At 40.8% G+C, this 26,965-nt stretch overlaps 1 protein-coding gene across 5 annotated transcripts in view; it reads left to right on the forward strand.

Annotated features, from left to right (window-relative positions):
* SASH1 (SAM and SH3 domain containing 1) overlaps positions 1 to 26,965 on the forward strand; it is a 586,122-nt gene that overhangs the window by 343,813 nt on the left and 215,344 nt on the right. The window lies entirely within an intron of this gene.

A 26,965-nucleotide genomic window follows, 5' to 3' on the forward strand; every position in this document is an offset into this window, starting at 1 on the left:
CCAGAATAAACTTAAACAGAAGGCTTTCAGGCAAAGATTTTTTTTGTAGCAGATTAGCATCAGAGACATAGATAATTGTGACCTATAGGCTATTGGATTTGAAGACCATCTGAACATAGGAACATAGAAACAAGCATAATGAGTATTATACATTAGGAAATAGGGTTGGATTTGCTACTTCCTTTAATGTATACCCAGAGGGTGATTTGATTTCTATCCTGCCTATGTACACTTGTTATATAGCGACCTTGAGTATAAATGAGAGTCATGAATTCTATGAGGAAAATCTAAGTTTCAATGCAATGTTCAGTTTTATCTGTGGTTGCAACCAACACCCTTAGCTTTTCATCTTTTTTTTTTAAATATTCACAGTTATAATTTATGGTCGCAAAAGTATATAGAATAAAATTAGCAAAGGAAAAAGGCTTGCACGGTGGATGGAGTCCAGAAAAAAACAGGTATGAACATCACCAATATTCCTCTCCCAAGTGGAGTTGAGACAGTGCATATAATTCTTTTGGCAATAACATGTGACAACCTATATGAAATATTGGCAATAAGGGAAGCTCACCCAAGTCTTGGGGCATCTCTAGTTTTCATCTTTGATGCTCAGATATATGGTAAGAATTTCCCTTCTCTCTCCCAGTTGAGAACTGGGAATTAAACTTAAAATTATGGCTATAGATTTCCATGTGTTTTACCAAAGAGATGAAAAGGCATCTTATCTTCCAGACTCTTTTTCTTTACATTATTTTACCCCTACCATTTCTGACATTTTCCTGTCATTCTCCTTGATCAAAATATTACTGTTTTTGATAAACACCCAGGATAATTAGGACAGCTTTTTTGTAGTGTTGATTCTCTTTATTGGTGTTTTTAGAATATCATTTGGCCCCTGCAAATTCTTTGAAATGTTTCTCATGTGGAAGAGTGAATATCATAAAAAACGCATGGACTGTGACGTCACATATTTGGTCCTCCCATTACTAACCTCCACTGGGACATCTTCAGAATGTCTGACCCACGTGGTCAGGTCTGAAAGCCAAGTCACTGGGAGGATCAGCCTCCTAAACACTCTTTCATTCACTGAAAGTCCAATTAGATGGTGTCACATTGAGGGGAACATAGTGTGTTTGGGTTTTTTTTTTCATTTTTTATTTAAATTTTTAATTGCATCTTTTTAATTTTTTTAGACTGCTGTTGTTTATTTTCTGGCCATAGCTTTTGGAATCTTAGTTCCTGGACCAGGGATTGAACCCAGACCCCAGGAGTGAAAGCCTGAGATTCTAACCACTGGACCACCAAGAAATTCCTTTTAAGTGTTTTTTAAATATTGAATAAATCTGAACTTCTGAAATTTAAGGGCCTTTAAGGGATTCCAAAGCTTAAACTATTCTCTCTAACTTTTTGGAATTAAGTTCAAGTTTGTTTAAGTCTTGTTTAGCAAAATTCAGATTATATCAGAGAAGCGGTGGGGGGGAGTTTAATTTTACTAAGACACGCCAAGACTCTGGGTATGGCTGAGAGCCAACACATTTCTCCTGTGGCATGTTTTATCTTGCATTCTTCTCACTAGTTTAAATTATGACCTAACTGGGCCAAAATTGTCCAGTGAACAAAGACTTCTCAACTAAGAGAAAATACTAAGTTTGGAAAGTTTCGTTCTCGTTCAATAAAGAAGCTTTAAAAACAAAGTGATCACTGGTTAAAACATAGTATTTTTGAGTTTCCACTAAGATCAATCTTGTGGCCGCTCTTTGTATTCAATCAACAGAGTTGACATTGACAGATTTGAGAAGTGAGTTTTGACTGTCCTCTGTCTTTTTTTGTTTTAATTGGAGTATAATTGCTTTACAGTGTTGTGTTAGTTTCTGCTGTACAACAAAATGAATTAGCCACACGTATACATATATCTGGAGAAGGCAATGGCATCCCACTCTAGTACTCTCGCCTGAAGAATCCCATGGACGGAGGGGCCTGCTAGGCTGTAGTCCATGGGGTCACGAAGAGTCGGACACGACTGAGCGACTTCACTTTCACTTTTCACTTTCATGCATTGGAGAAGGAAATGGCAACCCACTCCAGTGTTCTTGCCTGGAGAATCCCAGGGACGGGGGAGCCTGATGGGCTGCCGTCTATGGGGTCGCACAGAGTCAGACACAACAGAGGTGACTTAGCAGCAGCAGGAGCAGCAGCATACATATATCCCCTCTTCCTTGGATTTTCTTTACATTTAGGTCACCACAGAGGGTCCTCTATCTTTAATCAGCTAATTTATTCTTTCTTTCCTTTTTTTTAAAATACATATATTTTACTAGGCCTATTTTTTGGGGCAACCGTGCCTTGCAACATGCAGGATCTTAGTTCCCCAATGAGGGATTGAACCCATGCCCCCTGCATGAGAAGCACGGAGTCCTAACCTCTGGATCACCAGGAAAGTCTCTTCCTTCCTGTTTTAATGGCATTTCTTTCCCTGTTCTTTATGATGTGATATTTTCATTTCTACTTGGACTGCAACTCGTTCTTATCTCTACATTGCCTTCCCCAGTGCATTTTCACTTAAATCTGTTTTCTCTGTTTGTAGAATAAAGGGTTGTCTGTGATTAAAGAAATTGCAGATATCAGCATGCAGTAGAGGGAGATGCTTTAAAGGACAGAAAAGTAAAACTTTTGCTCAGTTTAAGGTCTTGAAAGACCCACTTAATAGGTGCAATAGGTCGCTGAGATTATATCTACTCCCATTTCTTGTATTTACCTTAATCCTAATACTTCCTCTTCTCTGAGACAACTCTCTGAGATATGGGGGCTCAAAGGCCATTTCACTTGTGCTCTCTCTGCCCTCTGTTTCACCAGCTAGAGTAGACATCTGTCATTTCTATAATCTGCCCACTTCCATAATCCCTTTTCTGATAACAGCATCCAATTCCTTTGCAGCCTACTATTGCCCACTATCTGCCCACTTGGTCTAGTGGGACTGAATCCACCTCCAGCTCTAAAGGTTGTCCTGTGATGGAGCCCTAGCCATTCACAAGAGCATCACATGCCCTTGGCCTCTCTGCTTGTAAGAGAGGCATAGGGCATTTGCCTAGAAAATTCTTGCCTGGAAAATTACATGGACAGAGGAGCCTGGTGGGCTACAGTCTGTGGGGTCACAAAGAGTAGGACACAACTTAGCAACCAAACAACAACAACAAAACCTTGTTTCCTTTGGAATCCTAACTCTCTAATTACAGTCACTAAAATTCCCCTGCGATGCAGGAGAAGCAAGTTTGATCCCTGGTTAAGGAAGATGAACAAGGAAATGGCAACCCACTCTAGCATTCTTGCCTAGAAAATTCCATGGACATTGGGGTCTGGAGGGCTACAGTCCATGGGGTCGCAAAGAGTAGGACACAACAGAGCAAGTAAACAATAAGGGCCATGGAAATTGTAGTTGAACTCAGTTTTGTTGAAACTACTGAAAAAGAGGTGTTTTATCCTGCAGTTTCTGAGATGGTTGATGTAAGCCTGGAGCTGCTGGTGGCTGTCTTCGTACCATGCAGATATGACTGCCTGAGATTAAATCAGCACAGAGAAAAGCAATACTTAGGGAAAGAGAAACACAGATCCCCCCAAATATTCCTGAGTACTAGAATTCAGCCCTGATATTTCAGTTATAGGATCCAGTAAATCCCCCCTTGGTTTCAAGTGATATGAATTGGGTCACTTGCAACACTGAGCCCCCACACTTGGTCAGCAGCCCAGGCTTAAGCCCTTCCTTCCCCTTCCTGCTTCTGTCTCATCCTCTTTCACATTAACTCCAGCATCACTCTCATCCACAACACTGGAGCTCAGAGAGTAGTCACTTCAAGCCCTCAGCATCCAGGACACCCAGGGAGACAGAAAAGTACAGCTCTGGCAGCTGCCAAAGGAGCCCCTCAGGGCGTGAGTCTAGGAGAAGCAGGGCAGGAGGGGAGGTGTTAGGGGCATTCCTGCAACCCAAGACGCAATGATCCTGGGCTGGGGTTTGGGGAAGAGGGGAGAAGGAAATTCTAACTGTTCAGGGAAAGGATGCAAGACCCACACCCGTGCTGGTTAGTGCGTGTATGATGATGGGGATAGAGGTGATGACACATGGAATCTGGGTACACAGTTCCACATTGATACCCTTTACAGACCTTACAAAACTGAATGTGATCAGGAAAAAAAAAAAACAAAAAACAAACCTAAAAATCTATGTATAGTCAAACCAATTACAGTTATTTACGTGGAATACATCCCATTTGTGCCTAATTACCGTGAGACACCATAATGATTATGTACTTCATTAAGTATGTGTCACATTAATTTAATTTCTTACATTTTATTTGATGACATCTATAAACATGATACTTTCATGCTCTAGGTTCCTGGTTTGTTTGTTAACATGTACAAATTGGTCATCTGCCAACAGCTTTAAAATAAAATATAACGCCAAAACATTTCTACCTGAGGAAATGAGGGACCCCAGACTGGTAAATAAATGGTACTGTTCCTAGTTCCCTTATCACCGGGGAGGCATCACCATCGTATCTTGGGTGATTATGGCCCAGTGAAGATCAGGTGGTAGATAACTTGTCCACATTTGATTTAGGCAAAATCACTTGAAAAGGAATATTAGGAAGACCTTTTAAAAACATGAGAAGTTGGAGAATTCCCTGGCGATTCAATGTTTAGGACTCAGTCACTTTCACTGCAGTGGCCAGGGTTCAGTCTCTGGTCAGGGAACTAAGATCCCACAAGTCACGAGGCTCGGCACCACCCCCCCACCGCCACCCCGCAAAAAAAAAGTGAGAGGTTAATGCAAAGATGAAACTGTGTGGTAGAAGGAAAGTGCAAAGGAGGAACCTCAGTGTTCAGATCTGTAAAATGGGAGTCATAAAGTCCTACCTCATGGAATTGATGCAAGGATTACATGAGAAGATGCAGGATTATCCAGCAAATGCTAGCTATTATCATCTTTAGAAAAATGTGGAGTTCAGCATGAAGGTAGCCTTCCATGAGGAAGATAATCTTATTCTCTGACTGAGTAGATTTTATAGGAAAATTGTGATTTACTATGTAAATATGAGCATAAAACTCCTGTATTAGTTTAAACCACATGAAGTTATTTTTATAGGCCAAAAAATTGTCTGGTTTTGGCAAATTCATGTGATCCAATCTAATATGAATCATGAAGGTTACTTCCTCCCGTCTGTCCAGCCTCAGTCAGTCAGTCAATTTAGTCACTCAGTCATGTCCGACTCTTTGCAACCCCATGGACTGCAGCACACCAGGCTTCCCTGTCCATCACCAACTCCCAGAGCTTACTCAAACTCATGTCCATCAAGTTGGTGATGCCATCCAACCATCTTATCCTCTGTCGTCCCCTTCTCCTCTCAATCTTCAATCTTTCCCAGCATCAGGGGCTTTTCAAATGAGTCAGCTCGTTGCATCTGGTGGCCAAAGGATTGGAGTTTCAGCTTCAGCATCAGTCCTTCCAATGAATATTCAGGACTGATTTCCTTTAGGATGGACTGATTGGATCTCCTTGCAGTCTAAGGGACTCTCAAGAGTCTTCTCCAACACCACAGTTCAAAAGCATCAATTCTTCGGCGTTCATCTTTCTTCACAGTCCAACTCTCACATCCATATATGACCACTGGAAAACCCATAGCTTTGACTAGATGGACCTTTGTTGGCAAAGTAACGTCTCTGCTTTTTAATATGCTGTCTAGGTTGGTCATAGTTTTTCTTCCAAGGAGCAATTGTCTTTTAATTTCATGGCTGCAGTCACCATTTGCAGTGATTTAGGAGTCCAAAAAATAACGTCTCTCACTGTTTTCATTGTTTCCCCATCGATTTGCCATGCAATGATGGACCCGGATGCCGTGATCTTAGTTTTCTGAATGTTGAGTTTTAAGCCAACTTTTTCACTCTCCTCTTTCACTTTCATCAAGAGGCTCTTTAGTTCTTCTTTGTCCATCCTCAGTGCCTCCAAATTATGAGAACCATGCACTCATCTGAAGAGACTGACTGAGCTTTCTCCACGAATGCTAAGCAAAGCTAAGAGAAAACCGAGAGAGATCGGGGGGAGAGGCAAGATGTGATTGATCTATTAGGTACTGAAATGCTCTTTGAAATCAAAGCCAAAAATAAGGGCTAAGATTAAGAAAGCCACAGCTTGGGGCATAAGATACGTATTGTGGTTGTTATTTTTGTTGCTGCTGGTCTCCTGGAAACATTTGAAGACTCAGTATAAGGAAAAGGACTGAAAAATCCAGACGTGGCAAAGGAGAGAAGTTTAGAACCAAGAAAAATAGATACTAATATTTAAAAGAACTTAGTTAAATTCTTCCTGAAAAAGAGCGCCTAGTATCTTTAACACTGCTAACAAGATCAGGCAAAAAGGAAAAAAACAAAAAAAAAACCACTGAATAGGGAACAGGAAGTATCTTTGTAAAGTGTACTTAATGAAGTGTCTTTAAGTATTACTTGAGATTAAAAGGTAGTCAGAACTGTCTTCTGTGATGATCTTTTCGTAGAATACAGCTGGAAGAGAGAGTCTTATTTCCTGCCTCTGGGAGCTATATAACTAAGCCATCCAATTTGAATGGTTATCTAATTCATTTTTTGAAAGGTTTTAAACCTTTCTTTTCTGAGTCCTGAGCTTGCCTTTCACCCACCATGGGCAGAAGGTGCAATCCGTCTTCCCCAGATCCCAACCCTGCATCATGCTGGGATATGGACTAATAGAGCCTTCCACAGAAACTGGATTTTCTTTGGTGTATGGATATCATTACAGATATTAGCAACACTCAGCTTTCCATCACATCTGAGTACACTGGCCTGTGGGCTGCGTGACTCAAGCATAGCTTGTGGAAGTCGCCACACCTGGAAGAGAGCTGTGAATGACATTCCGCTCAAACGTTGAGTCTCATGGGAGCTCAGTCACTAAGGATGTGACTCTCAAGCCCAGAGCTGAGTTTGGGCATCTTGTTTCTCTCTCCTGGAAGTTCGCATCAGGGCACAGCTACAAAGGCAAATGATATTTGAATTTCATCAATCATAGGCTCTACGCCAGGCTGTAAAGGGTCCACTGAAATCAATAGGACCCCAGAGTGGAGGATCACATCTACCACGATCTATGACAGTCTGGAAGGGCTCCCTGAACCTGGATGTGGGTACACGCAGAGTGGCCACAGAGCATCTCACAAACACGAGATGATTAAAACCCTATAGGTGGTCAGTAGTGCTGGCAATGACCCTTCAGATGTGCTTAGAACCAGATTGCTCCTGGACTAGTGGGAAGCAGAGAAATCGCTTTGTCTCCTCAGGTGTGCTTCCTTGCCCACAGCAAGGACTCAACAGCCTAAGAAACATCCCCGATGGGGATTACAATTCTATTCAGACAAATGCCATGTTGGAGGACGTGTCATTGAACTGTTTGCTTCTTTTCCTTTCCAGAATGGAAGTGTAGGGATTGTCTTGCAAAGGCTTCAGGGAACCACTTGCTCTGTCTGGACCCTGGGCAGCGCTGTGAGTGGGTCTTTTCTCCCTGTCTGGTACCCCTGCCCTTCTCCACAGCTGCTCCCTCCCAGGCGGTGATGCTGGAGCCCCCAAGCCACCAAATCCCGGAGGGGGAGGGGAGCTTGAGAAACCTTGTTTATGCCGCTGATGGTGGTGGTTGTTGTTTAGTCACTAAGTCACGTCCAGCTCTTTGTGACCCCATGGATCCTCTGTCCATGGGATTTCCCAGACAAGAATACTGAAGTAGGTTGCCATTTCCTTCACCAGGGGATCTTCCCAAACAGGGATCAAACCCATGTCTCCTGCATTGGCAGGCAGATTCTTTACCACTGAGCACCAGGGAAGGTCAATGCCACTGGTGCTAGTCTCCAAATTTTCTTTTTTTTTTTTAAATTAATTAATTTACTTATTTGGTGCCCTGGGTCTTTGTTGCAGCACACAGAATCTTTTATCTTAGTTGCAACATGTGGGATCTAGTTCTCTGGCCAGGGATTGAACCCAGGCTCCCTGCATTGGGACCTCAGAGTCTTAGCCACTGGACTGCCAGGGAAGTCCCAGGCTCCAAATTTTCTATAATCTGCATGCACCCTGTAGCTTGTCCAAGAGGCAAAGTGAATTAGAATCCTGGGGGAGACATCAGCTAGAGAAGTTCCATGGGTCAGAAAACACTATGCTTTAGAACTGGGCTTTCACATGGCCCTTACCCTTGACTCAACCACACTAGTTTTCCTGGGAGGAAGAAGAAAAGGAAAGGTCCTATTCCTTTGTCAGAACTTAGGAAGTATTTGTTCTTCTTATACATGCAAAGAGCATTAAGATTCATCAGTGGGCAAGAAAAACCTGAGGAATCATTGGCCTAGTTTGGGGCTGAATGTTCCACAGGAAATCTTGTGAATGGCAGTTGGGCCCTTGTCATGGTTCTCAGAAGACCAAGGGGACACTCTGAACACAGATGTCTGCCACAGCTGACTGGCCCCATCAAAGAAGGATGCTCATGTGGCACTGGGAACTCCCATGTTTCCGGAGTGGCTCACTTGGATTTTGCAGAGAGAAATCTAGTTCCGTGGCCATGAATTCCTTTGCAGATGTGTTGTGGCCATGAGAGAAGGCAGACAAAAATGCAAATGAGGCTAGGAAACACAGCCAGGAAATAGTCACAGGGCTGGCAATCAAATGGAGACCAGTGGCAGAAGCCAGGAATGGTTGAGACATGGACAGCAAGGTCAGAACTGTACAAATCCTGGGTCCTTCTGTTATTAGATAAGACCTTGGACAAATTACCCAACTCCACCTGATGCGAAGAACTGACTTATTTGAAAAGACTCTGGTGCTGGGAAAGATCGAAGGCAGGAAGAGAAGGGAACCTCAGAGGATGAGATGGATGGATGGCATCACCCACTCAATGGACATGAGTTTGAGTAAGCTCCTGGAGTAGGTGATGGACAGGGAGGCCTGGTGTGCTGCAGTCCATGGGGTCGCAAAGAGTCAGATATGACTGAGAGACTGAACTGAACTGAATTTTTGGAAAGACGTTTGCCTAGAACACAGTCTAGAACATAACTACTTGATATGTGGTGGCTGCCATTACTTTTTTTTTTGCTTCTTTTTTTTTTTTTTTAATTTTATTTTATTTTTAAACTTTACATAATTGTATTAGTTTTGCCAAATATCAAAATGAATCCACCATAGGTATACATGTGTTCCCCATCCTGAACCCTCCTCCCTCCTCCCTCCCCATACCATCCCTCTGGGTCGTCCCAGTGCACTAGCCCCAAGCATCCAGTATCGTGCATTGAACCTGGACTGGCAACTCGTTTCTTACATGATATTTTACATGTTTCAATGCTATTCTCCCAAATCTTCCCACCCTCTCCCTCTCCCTCAGAGTCCATAAGACTGTTCTATACATCAGTGTCTCTTTTGCTGTCTCGTACACAGGGTTATTGTTACCATCTTTCTAAATTCCATATATATGCGTTAGTATACTGTATTTATGTTTTTCCTTCTGGCTTACTTCACTCTGTATAATAGGCTCCAGTTTCATCCACCTCATTAGAACTGATTCAAATGTATTCTTTTTAATGGCTGAGTAATACTCCATTGTGTATATGTACCACAGCTTTCTTATCCATTCATCTGCTGATGGACATCTAGGTTGCTTCCATGTCCTGGCTATTATAAACAGTGCTGCGATGAACATTGGGGTACACGTGTCTCTTTCCCTTCTGGTTTCCTCAGTGTGTATGCCCAGCAGTGGGATTGCTGGATCATAAGGCAGTTCTATTTCCAGTTTTTTAAGGAATCTCCACACTGTTCTCCATAGTGGCTGTACTAGTTTGCATTCCCACCAACAGTGTAAGAGGGTTCCCTTTTCTCCACACCCTCTCCAGCATTTATTATTTGTAGACTTTTGGATCGCAGCCATTCTGACTGGTGTGAAATGGTACCTCATAGTGGTTTTGATTTGCATTTCTCTGATAATGAGTGATGTTGAGCATCTTTTCATGTGTTTGTTAGCCATCTGTATGTCTTCTTTGGAGAAATGTCTATTTAGTTCTTTGGCCCATTTTTTGATTGGGTCATTTATTTTTCTGGAGTTGAGCTGTAGGAGTTGCTTGTATATTTTTGAGATTAGTTGTCAGTTGCTTCATTTGCTATTATTTTCTCCCATTCTGAAGGCTGTCTTTTCACCTTGCTAATAGTTTCCTTTGATATGCAGAAGCTTTTAAGGTTAATTAAGTCCCATTTGTTTATTTTTGCTTTTATTTCCAATATTCTGGGAGGTGGGTCATAGAGGATCCTGCTGTGATATATGTCGGAGAGTGTTTTGCCTATGTTCTCCTCTAGGAGTTTTATAGTTTCTGGTCTTACGTTTAGATCTTTAATCCATTTTGAGTTTATTTTTGTGTATGGTGTTAGAAAGTGGTCTAGTTTCATTCTTTTACAAGTGGTTGACCAGTTTTCCCAGCACCATTTGTTAAAGAGATTGTCTTTAATCCATTGTATATTCTTGCCTCCTTTGTCAAAGATAAGGTGTCCATATGTGCGTGGATTTATCTCTGGGCTTTCTATTTTGTTCCATTGATCTATATTTCTGTCTTTGTGCCAGTACCATACTGTCTTGATAACTGTGGCTTTGTAGTAGAGCCTGAAGTCAGGTAGGTTGATTCCTCCAGTTCCAGTCTTCTTTCTCAAGATCGCTTTGGCTATTCGAGGTTTTTTGTATTTCCATACAAATTGTGAAATTATTTGTTCTAGCTCTGTGAAGAATACTGTTGGTAGCTTGATAGGGATTGCATTGAATCTATAAATTGCTTTGGGTAGTATACTCATTTTCACTATATTGATTCTTCAAATCCATGAACATGGTACATTTCTCCATCTATTAGTGTCCTCCTTGATTTCTTTCACCAGTATTTTATAGTTTTCTATATATAGGTCTTTAGTTTCTTTAGGTAGATATATTCCTAAGTATTTTATTCTTTCCGTTGCAATGGTGAATGGAATTGTTTCCTTAATTTCTCTTTCTGTTTTCTCATTATTAGTGTATAGGAATGCAAGGGATTTTGTGTGTTGATTTTATATCCTGCAACTTTACTATAGTCATTGATTAGTTCTAGTAATTTTCTGGTGGAGTCTTTAGGGTTTTCGATGTAGAGGATCATGTCATCTGCAAATAGTGAGAGTTTTACTTCTTCTTTTCCAATTTGGATTCCTTTTATTTCTTTTTCTGCTCTGATTGCTGTGGCCAAAACTTCCAAAACTATGTTGAATAGTAATGGTGAAAGTGGGCACCCTTGTCTTGTTCCTGACTTTAGAGGAAATGCTTTCAATTTTTCACCATTGAGGATAATGTTTGCTGTGGGTTTGTCATATATAGCTTTTATTATGTTGAGGTATGTTCCTTCTATTCCTGCTTTCTGGAGAGTTTTTATCATAAATGGGTGTTGAATTTTGTCAAAGGCTTTCTCTGCATCTATTGAGATAATCATATGGTTTTTATTTTTCAATTTGTTAATGTGGTGTATTACATTGATTGATTTGAGGATATTGAAGAATCCTTGCATCCCTGGGATAAAGCCCACATGGTCATGGTGTATGATCTTTTTAATGTGTTGTTGGATTCTGATTGCTAGAATTTTGTTAAGGATTTTTGCATCTATGTTCATCAGTGATATTGGCCTGTAGTTTTCTTTTTTTGTGGGATCTTTGTCAGGTTTTGGTATTAGGGTGACTATTACTTTTATTGTTATTGTTTCACAGAAAGGTCTGCACACAGCATGAAACTGCTAATGTCCCATGTTTTAAATAATACTTCATAAATAGCAGTGCAGAGCTGTGAACCTCAGCTTATCTGATCAAATCCTAAGCCTTCATTCATCATGGAGGAAGAGCGTGGAGCAAAAAAATGGCTTGAAAATTTCCACTGCCCTTCTATCTTATAGGGTGGAAAAGCACCTGGAAAAGCACCAGATTTCTTTCTAAAGTGGTTCAACACCACAGCAGGGTTTTCTAGCCTCAGCTCTCTGTGCTGCATATTGACATTTACCTTTTCCAAAGAATGAGAGTTAAAATCCACTGCCATAGCTACTTTACTAAAATGCATAGAATCTGGTTCTCTCTTTTGAAACAGGCAAAGGAAAATGTCGTGAATGCCTAGTAAGTCCTTTGGGTTAAGAGGACATTGACATACACAGAGTGTTGAGTATTCTTTGTGCTGTGCTAAGTCACTTCAGTTGTGTCAACTCTTTGTACCCTATGGACTGCAGTCCTCCAGCCTCCTCTGTCCATGGGAGTCTCTAAGCTAGATTACTGGAGTGGGTTGCCACGTTCTCCTCCACTGAATCTTCCCCACCCAGGGATCAAACCCACATATCTTATGTCTCCGGCATTGTCAGGCAGGTTCTTTACCACTAGGCCAGGACTATGCTTTGCTTGTGGGTAAGTCCAGATCTACTGTTTCTGTTTCAGTAACATAACAAGAGAGCATTTTGGATCTGGAAGGGTCTGAGGTTGTGTCTAATCCAATGTCTTCACTTTACAGATAAGCAAACAAAGGTTGAGGATATGAACTAAATGAGTCCTAGGTGACCCACTTTAAAGGTGGTTTAAATGTAGCTTTGGGGAAAATAATGACTTTTGATGCCTTAGTGGGGTGGGCAGGCTCATTACAGGCGGTTATCTTGAACCCTTAGAGAAAGGAGCTCTCTGTTTGCACACACGCATGTACACACACACACACACACACACACACAATCTCTCCTTACTCCCAATTTTGCTTTGTCCCCAAATTTCAGAGAAGGAGCTGAAGTAAACACATCAACAATCAAGGCATTTTTTGAGCAGAATAGATCCATTATTCTTTGGGTGAGCAGGGTCCAGATTCTCATTTCTCTTCTTAACTCAGCTTCTTCTCCCTTGAGGAGAGAGAGAAATGGAGAAAAACTGCAAGAGCCAGTATTCCGAAACAGAACTTTTCACCTTTTCGAGGACTGATGTACAGGGCAGCCACCCCACACGACAGAGAGACGTTTCCTCAGGGCCCGTGGTTCAGTCAGATTAAGCTGATGGTCAGCACCGCGGTGGAGGCGGGCGGAGGGGCACTCTGCCCGCTTTTGAAGAAGCGCAGGTGCCTGAGGAAGACTTTGGAGTTGCTCCTAGCATGCCTTTCTTCCTCGGACCCCGCCCGGGTGAGCCCTGCGTGATGACAGGGCTGCTTCACCTGCCGGTCGGGGCCAACTGCTGTACTGCTACTCGCTGCCCCTCAGTGAGATTGCCTGTGTCTGACCTTCAGAAGGCTGTGTTCCATCCTCCACACTAGCGCAGTGGAGACAAGGACGCTCTACAGTACTTGGTCATCTCCCTGTCAGTGTCGGGAAGCCAACTGCTTAGCATTCTTCCAAACAATGAAATTGAAAATTCTGTATTATTCTTATGGGCTTCCCAGGTGGTACACTGGTAAAGAATCCGCCTGCCAATGCAGGGGGCATGGGAGACTCAGGCTCGATGATCCCTGGGTCAGAAAGATCCCCTGGGGTTGGAAATGGCAACCCACTCCAGTATTCTTACCTGGAGAATCCTATGGACAGAGGAGCCTGGCGGGGCTACACTCCGTGGGGTCACAAAGAGTCAGATATGACGGAGCGACTGAGCATAGCCTGTTATTCTAGTACCACTTACATGCATAGACTTTATTAAGCCATTTCTAGTTGCCATTAACACCTGTTGAAAATTCTTGTTACAGTAGAGAGTACTGCTTGTTAAAAAGCAAATTTCTATGGATATTTGCATATTCTTAAATTTTTTTTAAATTTTTTAGTCACACCATGTAGCATATGGGATCTTAGTTCCCTAATTACAAATGGAACCCATACCTTTGCAGTGGAAGCTGTCCTAACCACTAGACCGCCAGGGACAGCCCTATTTGCATATTCTTAAATATATTTTATATGAGTAATAATGACATTTGCTTAGCATTTGCTATGTTCTTTGGCCCAATATTTCATGTAACCCTAGAGTCTACCTGGTATTTCATAGCCCCATTTCATAGACGAGAAGACTGAACCTCAGGAAGCTTGAGTTGCAGACTCAAGGACGATTAGCTTAGAATGCTGCCCTGTCAGGAATTCCCTGGCAATCCAGAGCTTGGGGCTCCACACTCTCACTACTGAGGGCCCTGGTTCACTCCCTGGTGGAGGAACTAAGATCCCACAGCACGCCCAAACCAGAGAAGGATGCTGCTCTGTGGAGCTCTAAATGCAGCACGTTAGGAACTCATCATCTCCCAGGGCCCCAGTACCCAGAATTCTGTGTTCTCAGTGTGCAGCGCTTATTCAGTGGCAGTTTGTAGGAAGGAGGCAAGGGCAAGCAAAAGACGTGCCGAGAAGAGGAGGCATACGTGGTGGCTCTGGCTTTGCCTCTTGTTAAAGGCTTTTTGCAAAACTTTGAAGGCACACATTTTTATACTTGTGAAGTCAAAGGTCAAGAGTCAAAGATGTGCAGTTGTGAAGGGTTAACCTCTGTGTGAGGTCAACCTCAGGGAAGAAAGGTCTTGGGGAAGAGAATTTCTTTGTTACTGAAATCTACCATTTCTATGTGTCCAGGGCTGCTCTTCAAGAAGAGGGAAGAAATTTCTGGAAAAGAATACTGATAAGGGCCTGTAACATGAAATAGGATTAATTCATTCACAGAGGGTAGGACTCTGGACCCGGGTGCAACACTGGCCCAGGGAGCCACTGCTGACTTCAGGGAACTACAAAGGAGAGGCCCCGTGGAGAATCTCATCACTGCCGTCACTAGGAAAGCCATCTTCTTCCTTAGTTTGTTTGTTTTCCTGAGAAGAGATGATGATAAAATAGCTTAGATTAAAGACATTGTGTTTGAAGACAGTCAGTTAAGGGTTTATTTATTAAACAAGTTTTATTCGATTGTGACAACACTTTAAGATGAGAGCAATATTTACTTTGAAGCTAGGATTGTCGAATTTAGAAGAAAAAAAATACAGGATATCCAGTTAAATTTGAACTAGAGATACACAGATTTCACATATATGTACACTCTGCAATATTTGGTATTTTTGTACCAATTATTATGCAGTTCTTTGTGTTTTATCTGGTAACCCTATTGAAACATCAGTGTAATACATCAGTACTACCTTCAGCAAAAATTAGTGCATAGCTAAAACTTATGCAAATTTTGAGGGAAATGCCTGTGTGCTCAGTCTCTAAGTGATGCCTGACTCTTTATGACCCCATGGATTGCATCCTGCCAGGCTCCTTTGTCCATGGAATTTCCCAAACAAGAATATTGCAGTCAGTTGCCATTTCCTTCTGAAGATCTTCCCAACCCAGGGATCAAACCTGCGTCTCCTGCACTGGCAGGCAGATTCTTTACCGCTGAGCCATCTGGGAAGCCTTTAAGGGAAATAGCATTCATAAAAAGATAATATACTGAATTGTTGACTTGAAAAACATTTTACCATAACTCCTTATTTGGCAACTTCCCACTTTCAATAGGGGGCTTCCCTGGTGGCTCTGGGGTAAAGAAATTGCCTGCAATGCAGGAGACCGGAGTTTGATCCCTGGTTGGGGAAGATCCCCTGGAGAAGGAAATGGCAACCTACTCCAGTATTCTTGCCTGGAAAATCCCATGGACAGAGGAGCCTGGCAGGCTACAGTCCATGAGGTTGCAAGAGTCAGACATGACTTATCGACTGAACAGCAACAACATTTTCAGTAAGTCTATAAATTTCCTATCAGAGAGTCAACAGATAATCATAGTTTTTCTTGAGCGGAAATATTGTTAAGTAACTCATAAATAAAGCATGCAGGGCATTCTGCAAGCATTTAAAATACTTTGCAACTATAGATAATTGTTTATGTGTTAAAGGAGAGAATTCATTCAAAGAATACATAAATAACCATTGAGCACTCCTCTATCACAGGCAATGAAATTTCACTTGCTAGCCCACTGCTCACCTTCTGCTGTGTGGTCCGGTTCCAGTCCATGGCCTCAGGGTTGGGGACCCTTGTTTTAGAGAATGGTTTTATGAGACTATGTGAATTTTAAACTATAACCAATCCCAGGAAACTTAATAATATTTTATGGGTAAATATGACATTGTAAAGATTTCTTTTTTATAATTTAGGCTTTAGATACTTACTTTTCAGCATTTATTAGTGCTATAAGATTTATGCATCCTGATATCATTTGAGTCCTTTAAAAAGTTCTCAGGGTTTTTTTCCTGAGACGTATGTACATTTAAGAAGCCTTTGGAGTGAAAGGTCAAACTAAATTGGAGGGGGCACAAGAAGCAAAACATTGCTTCGGGATGTTATCTTTAGTTACAAATTCTCAACTCTTTAATCAGAGTAAATTTACAGGGTGCTGATCCGGTCCTTCCTCACATTTGAATGAAGGTTTCTAGAATCAGGGATTGTAGTCGAGATGCTGAGGAGGAAATGAAACTTTTAAGTTGCTAGGACTTGTTTCTACTGATGCATGGATATCGGTTATGCAACGCTTTGTAGTTCTTATTCGACACTTGAGAGGTAGTAAATTGCTTTGGGGTAGAAATGAATTAACTCTTTCCTATGACCACATTACCATAACATACTGTCAGAAATGATTTAGTAAACTGAATATGGAAGACTAAAAACCTTAATATAGTTCCAAGAAATAAATTGACTAATGTGCCCTTTTCATTAGTATGATCAGAGTCACAAGATGATTTCATAACCTCTGTTGTCTAATTCAGCAGACTCGGGGTTGGAAGGATATAAGACCTTCCTATGTCCATCAGATGCTTATTTCCTTTATAACATCCTCACCAACTGGTCTAACATTTTTAGGTAACTAGAATACATATCAGGGATCTGGTTTAAAAAAAAAACCTCTTTGTCCCTGCCAGAAATAAAATATTCTGTTCTCTTCATTTAGAGCAAGGAAACAAGATCAGGCCAGAGTTTCAAAAACCTTAAAGCACTGCCAAAGATTCCCTGTATCTTCTACTTGAGGGAAGAAAAATTAATGATAAACCCTTCTTTATTGGTAGTAATATCAATTCTATGTCTAAAATCTAACATTCTGTATCTAAATAACCTCCATACCTAAAAAACAACTAATATGTTTATTAGGTACCAAACACTGTGGTAAATCATTTCCATGTTCTTTCTTACTTTAAAATGTCATCATTTAATTTTCACAAGAACCTTCAGATAGTTTCTTATGTTCTTGGTTAATAATGATGATCAGAGTCAGAGTTAGAGAAGTTAAGTATCAATAATGTACCTACCATTTTAATACTAGAAGGGACCTCTGGAATCATAGAATCCAGGCTTCTAATTTTCTAAGGTTTTCATTGAAATATGTGAGTGGTGCTAGTTGTGAAGAATTTGCCTGCCAATGTAGGCAATGTGAGAGATGTGGGTTAGATCCTTGGGTCAGGAAGATCCCCTGGAGGAGGGCGTAGCAACCCACTCCAGTATTCTTGCCTGGAGAATTTCCATGGACAGAGGACCCTGGTCGGCTACAGTCCATAGAGTTGCAAAGAGTCGCATATGACTGAAGCAACTTATCACCCATGCACACATGTGTCATAAAGTCAGAGTGGGGAGTCTTGGATCCATTGTGTTATTACTTCATATAGCCTTATTCTCAAAGTCATATGATATGTCCCCATGCTGCAAAAAATAGCCTATGCCTATGTATATCTATATATCTATACTTATCTATGTATCTAATAACATGATTAAAATTATTCTTCTTCTCCCAATTTGACCATGGTCCATGGACAGAGGAGCACGGCAGACTACAGTCCATGGGGTCACAAAGAGTCAGACCTGACTGTGTGACTAAGCACACAAGGCAAAGAAGATGTGTTTGATTCCAGGCACCTCTGTACCTTAAACCTGATTAAAAAATAAAAACATGACATCCAACAACCACAAATGTCTCAGCACAAGTGAAACATTCTCTATAATGGGCCATATGCTAATCCATAAAATAAGACTCAATATAAAAAGATTGAAATCATACAAAATATGTTTTCTGGCATGATGGGAATAAATTAGTGAAGAAAATTTGGTAAATTTATAAATATAGAAAAATTAAATAACACACTTCCAAATACCAATGCATCAAAGAAGAAATTATAAGGAAAATTGTAAAATGTTTTGAGATGAAATAAAAGAAGAATACAATGTACCAAAACTTATGGGATGCAGCTAAAGCAGTGCTTAGAGGGCAATGTATAGCTGTAAAATGCCTATGTTAAAAAAAGAACTACAGTTCTCTGGGCTCAGACCTAGTTTGCAACAACATATCTCAAGGCACCAAGAAGGACAAAACTGTCAGTAAATACAGGATCCATCATGGTTTCCTCCCTTGGGAAATTGGAGAAAAACATTGAAATCAGTGGCATTCTAAGATAATGTGGATGTCATGTTTTTATTTTCTCACTTCTATGACAAAACCAAGATAAAGAGATGAGCTGTGAGGATTTGGCATTCTAATTTCTACATGAAAACAGGAGGAGGTCATGCCTGGACCTACACACTACTTCTTCCATCACAGTAAAATTCATCATCAGAAGATTGCAGAAATTTAAAAACCAGTAGAAGCTCTACAATTTGAAACATTGCTAACCATGATAAATGGATTAATTTATGTAACAAAAAGAAGGAGAAAGAAGAAGAGGAAGAAGGCAAAGAAGATGAAGAAGGGAGAGGGAGGAGGAGAAGGGGTGAGGGGAAGAAGAAGAATAAAAAGAAAGAGAAGTCAGAGGGATGAAATTTAAAGACTAGAGCAGATATCAATGAAATGGACTTTGAAAAATGCTAGAGAAAATCAGTGAAACTAAAAGTTGGTTCTTTGATAAAATCAACAGAACTGATAAACTTTTAGCTAGCCTATTCACAGAGAAAAGACTCAAATAATTAAAATTAGAAATGAGAGAAGAGATATCACCACTGACCTAGGTAGTGGAAATAAAAAAGGATTATAAAAGAATACTGTGAACAACCATGCATCAAACAATCAGATAAATGAAACACAGATTCCTAGGAATATACAAGTTACCAAAACTGACTCAAGAATAAATAGAAAGTCTGAATAGCCTTATAGCTGATAAAGATATTAAAAGAGTAATATTAAAACTTCAAGCAAAGAAACCCTAACCCAGATGGGTTCACTGGTGAATTCTACAAATCATCCAAAAATAATTAACATGAATCCTTCACAGACTTTTTTCAAAAAACAGAAGATGAACACTTGCAAATTCAATCTAAATTCATTCAATAACGTGAGTATTACCCTGATAGGAAAACCAGGAAAGACACTGCAAGAAAAGAAACCTACAGACCAATATCCCTTATATTAACATCTTACATGCCTAGACACAAAAATCCTGAGCAAAATACTAGCAAACTGAATTCAGCAATGTATTAGAAAGTTTCTGTACCATGATCAAATGGGATTTATCTCAGGAATTCAGGATTGGCTTATGATCCAAAGTCAATTAATATAATGTATCATATTAATAGAATAAGGGACACAACCATGTAATCATCTTGGTAGACACAGAAAACACATTTAACAAAATTTAGCACCCTTTCATGATTAAAATCGGAGAAGGCAATGGCACCCCACTCCAGTACTCTTGCCTGGAAAATCCCATGGACGGAGGAGCCTGGTGGGCTGCAGTCCATGGGGTCGCTAAGAGTCAGACACGACTGAGCGACTTCACTTTCACTTTTCACTTTCATGCATTGGAGAAGGAAATGGCAACCCACTCCAGTATTCTTGCCTGGAGAATCCCAGGGATGGGGGAGCCTGATGGGCTGCCGTCTCTGGGGTCGCACAGAGTCGGACACGACTGAAGCGACTTAGTAGCAGCAGTAGCATTAAAATAATTTTTTCTCAACATTCTAAGAATAGAAGTGAACTTCCTCTGCCTGATATGAGACATCAACCAAAAAATCCATCATATATAATAGAGAAAGAATAAATGTATTTTTCCTTAAAAACAAAATAAGGATGTCCACTTCTATCTAACATATTACTGAAGGTTCCAGTCAGGGTAATTATGCAAGAAAATGAAATAAAAGCTTTCCACATCATAAAGAAAAAAGTAAAACTACCTATATTTGCAGATCACATGATTTTGTACATAGAAAATCTTATGAAATCTACAAAAAAACTATTAAATAATAAATGAGTTTAGCAAGATTGCAGAATATAAGATCAATATAATTCTGTACACTAACAATAAATTTTTGAAAATGAAATTAAGAAAATGTCATTAATATCATAGCATCAAATAGACTAAAATACTTAGGAATCAGGCTTCCCAGGGGGCTCAGTAGTAAAGAATTTACCTCCCAGTGCCCAAGATGCAGGGAATGCAAGTTCAATCCCTGGGTCAGGAAGAACCCCTAGAGGAGGAAAATGGCAACCAGCTCCGGTATTCTTGCTTGGGAAATCCCATGGACAGAGGAACCTGGTGGGCTACAGTCCATGGGGTCCTAAAGAATCAGACATGAGAGTGACTCAGCATGCATGTATGTACTTAGGTATAAATTTAACAATGAGAGTGAAAGATTTATACACTCAGTTCATTTCAGTCGCTCAGTCGTGTCCAACTTTGTGACCCCAAGAATCGCAGCACGCCAGGCCTCCCTGTCCATCACAAACTCCCGGAGTTCACTCAGACTCATAAACTAAACACCACAAAACATTGTTGAAAGAAATTCAAGATATAATTAAATGGAAAAACACCCCATGTTCATTGGTCAGAACGCTTAATATTTATAAGATGGCAGCACTCTCCAAATTGAGCTACATTTTCAACTCACTCCCTATAAGGAGATCCAGAGTAGCCCAAATATTCTGAAAAGAAAAAGAACAAATTTGAAAGACTCACAATGCCCAATCTCAAAACTTACTTCAAAGCTATACTAATCAGGACAGTGGTGCTGGTATAAATAAAGACATATAGATCAATGAAATAGAATTGAAAGTCCAGAAATAAGCCCTAACATATATGGCAAATTGGTTTTTTAAATGAGGACAATTTAATCAAGACAATTCAGTGGGATAAAGAATAGTTATTTCAATATATAGTGCTGAAACAACTGAATATCCATATGTAAAAGAATAAAGTTGGACTCCTTCCTCACACTCTGCACAAAAATCAACTCAAACAGTTCATAATTCTAAATATAAGTGCTAACTATAAAACTCTTAGGAGAAAACATAGATACAAGTCTTTTTGACCTTAGATTAAGCAATAGTTTCTTAGATATTGAGTGTGATGCCAAAGTGATGAAAGAAAGTATAAATTGGACTACCTCAAAAATGAAAGCTTTTATACGTACACCAATGCTGATTCATGTTGATGTTTGACAGAAAACAACAAAATTGTATAAGCAATTATCCCTCAATTAAAAAATAAATAAATTTTAAAAATAAAAACATTTGTGGTCCAAGAAATAACATCAGGGAAGTGAAGAGACAACCCCAGAATAAAAGAACCTATTTGCAAAGTACATATCTGATAAGGGACTTGTAACCAGAATATGAACTAGTGCAATTTAGTAATCAAAGACAGCTCGGTTTTTAAATGGCAAAGAATTTGAATGAATGATTTTCCAAAGAAGATACCTAAATGACCAATAAGCACACAAATAGATGCTCAACAGCATTTGTCATTAAGGAAACAGAAATCAAAACCACTTTGAGATACTACACCACACTCATTAGGATGGTTATAAACAAAAAGAGACATTATAACAAGAGTTGATGCAGATGTAGAAAAGTTGGAACCCTTGTTCCTTACTGGTAAGAATTTAAGATGGCACAGCTGCTTGAGAAAAACAGTTTGGCAGTTCCTCAAAGATAAACAGAATTACCATATCACTCAGCAATATCATTGTTAGGGGTACACCCAGGAGAAATGAAAACATGTGTACACACAAAGACTTGTGTATGAGTGTTCAGAGCAGCATTATTTAAAAAAAAAAAAAAATGGAAACAACACAAACATACATTCACTGATGACTGAATATATAATATGTATATATCCATACAATAAAATATTATTTATAAATAAGAATTAAAGTATTGATATGCATTCTGACATGTACCAAGGGATGATTCTTGAAAACATTTTGCTAAGTGAAAGAAGTCAGTCACAAAACACCATGTATTGCATGATTCCATTTATATAAAATATTCTCAGTTGGCATATTTATAGAGACATAAAGTGGATTAGCGGTGCTTAGAGCTTGAGGTAAGGCAGTGGCGGCGGGGGGGGGAGGTGGTGAATGAGAATTGCCCACTGATGGGTACAAAGTTCCTTTTCAAGGGCATGAAAATGTTCTAAAACTAGGCTGTAGTTATTGTAGTTATTTAGTTATTGTAGTTATTTACAACCCTAGAAATGTGCTCAAATGCAATGAATTATACACTTTAAATGGGTGAATTGTATCTCAAAAAAAAAAACTGTTCTAAAAAATAGAACATAGCATCCCACTTTATTCCTTCCTAAATCCACCAGTATTCATATGCATGCATGTATGCCGTGTAGCTAAGTTGCATCTGACTCTTTGTGACCCCATAGACTTAGCGCACCAAGCTCCTCTGTCCAAGGGGTTTTCCAGGCAAGAATACTGGAGCAGGTTGACATTTCCTCCTCTGGGGGATCTTCCCGACCTAGAGATCGAACCCGCATCTCCTGCATTGGCAGACGGATTCTTTACCACTGAGCCGCCTGGGAAGCCCGCCAGTACTCATACTATCTTTCAAGTCTTTTCAATAATTTTATCACTGGGAATTCTCTGGTGGTCCAGGGGTTAGGACTCCATATTTTCACTGCTGTGGGTCAAGTTTGATCCCTAGTCAGGGAATTAAAATCCCGCAAGCTACACAGTGTGGCCAATACACAATTGATTGCTCTTTCAAGACACAGTTTTAAAATCCACAATTCTAGAAAACTTTCTTAAAATAACTCCTACGCTCTGTACTAACCAGTTATTCAGAATATATTCAACTGCTTAACCCCTGCTTATGTGATTTTGGCAATTGTTTTAGAGTCATTTTCCCACTGACAGTCCTGAGCTGAGGCTAATTTCCTTAAGTCCTTTTCCCTTCATTACCTTCTACTGCAGGATCCCCTGCAGTAAAGCTAATGATTCCATTTGTTCTTGAGTTTACAGTCAGGAGCTCACCAAAGCTCACACTCAACCCGGGGAAGCTTTGACCTTCATCTCTATCTCAGGGGGTCCAGGCAGTAAACAGCAGGCTGACTCAGAAGGTTTGACAAGAGTTGAAGGAAGTGCTGTTTCACAGAGGTGTGGGTAAGATGAAAGAACAAGGGATGTGAAAGCACCAGATGCTAGCAACCGCGGGAAGCCGGTGCCACCTGGAAGACTGAAGGGAAAGTAGTTGTTAAATCAAGAACCATAACAGTGGAAATGGGCCCACTTCTGCTGAGTCCCAGGCTTAGAGGAAGGTAGCAACTGCTGAAACCTTGGCAGGAGTCAGCCACTAGTAGACACTGATAGGCATCCCCTACCCTCCTGGTCTCTCCTTTCACTGTCCTGTCCTCTACCATAGACTTGAAGCAGTTTGGGTGTCATCTGGGGGACTCTAAAGAGCTCTGATACCATAGTCCTTTAGGTCTCGGTGCAGACCAGAATTCAGCGAAAGGCAAAATGATACATAAAAAGGGATTTGTTAGAATAGGACGCTTGTGAGGTTTACAAGTGGGCAAGCAAGAACTTACTGGGTTGTAGTTTTATAATCAGAAGAACAGTGGAGAGAGGGAAAAGAACTTTGTCTTTCTTGAGTAGACGTCATGTTTCCATCATTCACTCCTCCGAGCAGGGGAGTTTTCTTGACCCTACATGTGGTCAAGGTAGGTCTACAAATTATTGTTTTTATGTGTGCAAAGAGCATGTCCTAGGGATCATTAACTTAGTGAGCTCACTGGGCAGGAGGTGCAACTCAGGCCACCATTGTTTTATCGTCTGGAGGCATGTCTTGGGCTTCTGTTGCATGGTTTTGTTAGTAAATGAATCTATTAGTTTTGTGGTTAAGCAAACCTGCTTTCTTGACTAATCATTAACTTACAGGGTCTCCTACATTTTTTCTACTTATAATCCCCTAGTGGGGTTAACTATTTAATCACCTACTTTGTCCCTTTACTCTATACCTATCAGACTCAAACTGTGTTTCCCTGGTAAAGAATCTGCCCACACTGTGACAGACCTGGGTTTGATCCCTGGATGGGGAAGATCCCCTGGAGAAGGGAATGACTACCCACTCTAGTATTCTTGCCTGGAGAATTCCATGGACAGAGGCGCCTAGTGAGTTGCAGTCCGTGGGGTAGCACAGAGTCGGACATGACTGAGCAACTAACACTTTCACTATCAGACTCAACCCAGAGGAAGCCAGAAAACCAGGACTCGGGATAGCTGATAGATGTCAACCCCTCAGGGGGAAAATGACAAAGAAGGCAGAGATGGGTCTAGCGGAGACCAACCAGGATCACTGGCCTCTGAGTGCCAAGGTTCCAGCCTCCAGCTGGGTTCTAGGAAGTCACTCCTTGATGGTCAAGGACCATCACTGCTGCCACTTCACTGTTGCTCGTGTTGTGCTCTGCTTCATACTTTGCAGCCCTTTCAAAAGCAGCTGTTAGGTCAGCCCCTGTTAGGTCTCTCCATGGGGTCTTTGATCTTGTCGACATGGGAGGGCTGTCTCTCTGCACTAGTGTTTACAACCCTTCTTTGGGTTTACAGAGTAATGGGCCTCAATTTTCACAGCCTCCTTCCTGTACCTGGGAACACAGGCAGGTGCCCTCAGGGCTGAACCAGGGGCAGGTTTTCTTCTCCATTCCTCCATTCCCCCTGAGGGTGAGGCCGTGGAACTTGTCACCCAGCAGCCCCATCAGAACCACTTCCAGTTGACAATCATTGATCATCCTGTATCCCAAGCTGAGCTATAAGTCCTTTTGCACTCTCACATCTAGGGGGTATCCTTGTTGGCTGTTTTATATTTTCTTTTTCTTTTTTTATAAATTTATTTTCTACAAGAGTGTAGTTGCTTTCCAGGTCATTTTGTATTTCCTTTATTTGATGCTGAGGCAGCAGTGGGAGGAAGTTGCTATAAGAGGAACATTAATATTTTAGGAAAATTAATTAATGTTTTGCTTGTAATACAGTGGTGACCACAGGGGCTAAGTGAAAGTGTTAGTCGCTAAGTCATGTCCGACTCTTGCAATCCCATGGACTATACTGCCAGGCCCTTCTGTCCAGGGGATTCTCAAGGCAAGAATACTGGAGTGGGTAGCCATTCCCTTGTGTTTTGCTTCTAATACAGTGGTGACCACAGGGGCTAACACCAAGTCAAATAGGACATTTTGCCCTGACAAATAATATAGCCTCATGCTTGGTGCCTTCCTACTCTTTTGTCATCTTGAAACATGTATTAAGCTTATTTTGTGCTCAGACCTAAAAGGTTCTCTACACTGCCCACCTCTGCAGAGTACCATAACTTTCTCACAGACCTATTTTAACAATTTAAGGACCTACTTACCCTGCTACTGAGTTTGCAACTATGTTCCAAACCCTTGAGGTTACTGAAAGCCTGACCTCTATAAAAGTGAAACATTGTTGACTTCACTGTTACTTTTTCTTTTACTATGTAATGATTCAGTAGTTACTAAATTCTGAAGGTTCCAACATGTGTCAAGTTGAAAACAAATAAGAAATATTATCCAAGCAAATGTAGATGCAGTGGCTCTCAGATTGTCTGGTTTCTGAACCTGCAACATCAGGACCACCTGGAAACTTGTCAGAAATGCAGGTTCTCAGGCCCAGCCCAGACCTACTGTATCTGACACTCTGGAAATCCTCCAGAAGGTGCTAATGCAGATTAAAGTTTAAGAACCACTGGTCAAATGTACCAAGGGAGGACAAGGAATATGCTTTACACTGGGTTCTCTTCAGTGCCTAAATAATAGACATCACCATTGAAAGTAGCCTTTGAATGAGCATTACCATACCCCGGCCTTATTACTTTTATTTCACTGCCCAAAAAGGAAGGCCATGTGGGGCTGGTCTGAGTTTGTTCAGAGGCATCACAAGCAGTTAGCCCACTGAGCTGCAGAAACTAGCTGTGCCCAAGGACTGGAAAAACTCCATCCAGGCCACAGGACTTGGTCAGTACCTCTGGGAATCAAACTTTGTGCAGTGTGCTCGGTAGATATGGGTGAGATGACCTGACCTTGTTGCTTTTAAGCATATGTGGTGACAGTGCCTCTTAGTTATCCTTGGGTGCCCTGGCCAACTGGCCACTTGCCACATTCTCCGCACAACCCTCAAAGGCAACTAGAGAGGAAGCTGGGAGCCCTGTCCTAAAAGATCTTACAGTATACCAAGCTGTCAAATCCACTACAAAATGATGTCCTCCCGGAAGAGATATTTATGAACCAGCTTCCATGGCTGCCTCATATTTTCACGCATCCTTTCGTACTTACTCTCTTCCACCCCCTGCTGCTTATTCTCGGGCTTCAGAAGAGGGTGTATGATTTGTCCTAAGAATCCAGCTCTACCAGAACGGCCTGTCATCTCCCTCGTGTTGTTAATGGGCAGCTGCTTTTTTAATTAGGTTATTAAAATTTTTGCTCAGCCTCTGAGTCAACTTGACTTGACTTTATTTTGTTTTGATGGAAAGCAAATCACTTGGCTGATAGAATTTGGTTTAATTGGTCACTTGGCTCAGGGTTTGATGACTTTTCCATTAATGTTTATTCAACAAATATATTTTATTTAACTTTCCCTGAAATAACCCAGCTGACTCTAAATGTTCAAATGTGCAGAGTACTGAAGAGGAGCTCTGATCCCAGAATCTCTGTGATAATATAAAAGTAGAGATCATG

This window comes from Bos grunniens, chromosome 9, assembly GCF_055505025.1.
Source record: "Bos grunniens cultivar Pamir isolate PY7600 chromosome 9, Bosgru_T2T1.0, whole genome shotgun sequence".
Lineage (NCBI taxonomy): Eukaryota > Metazoa > Chordata > Mammalia > Artiodactyla > Bovidae > Bos > Bos grunniens.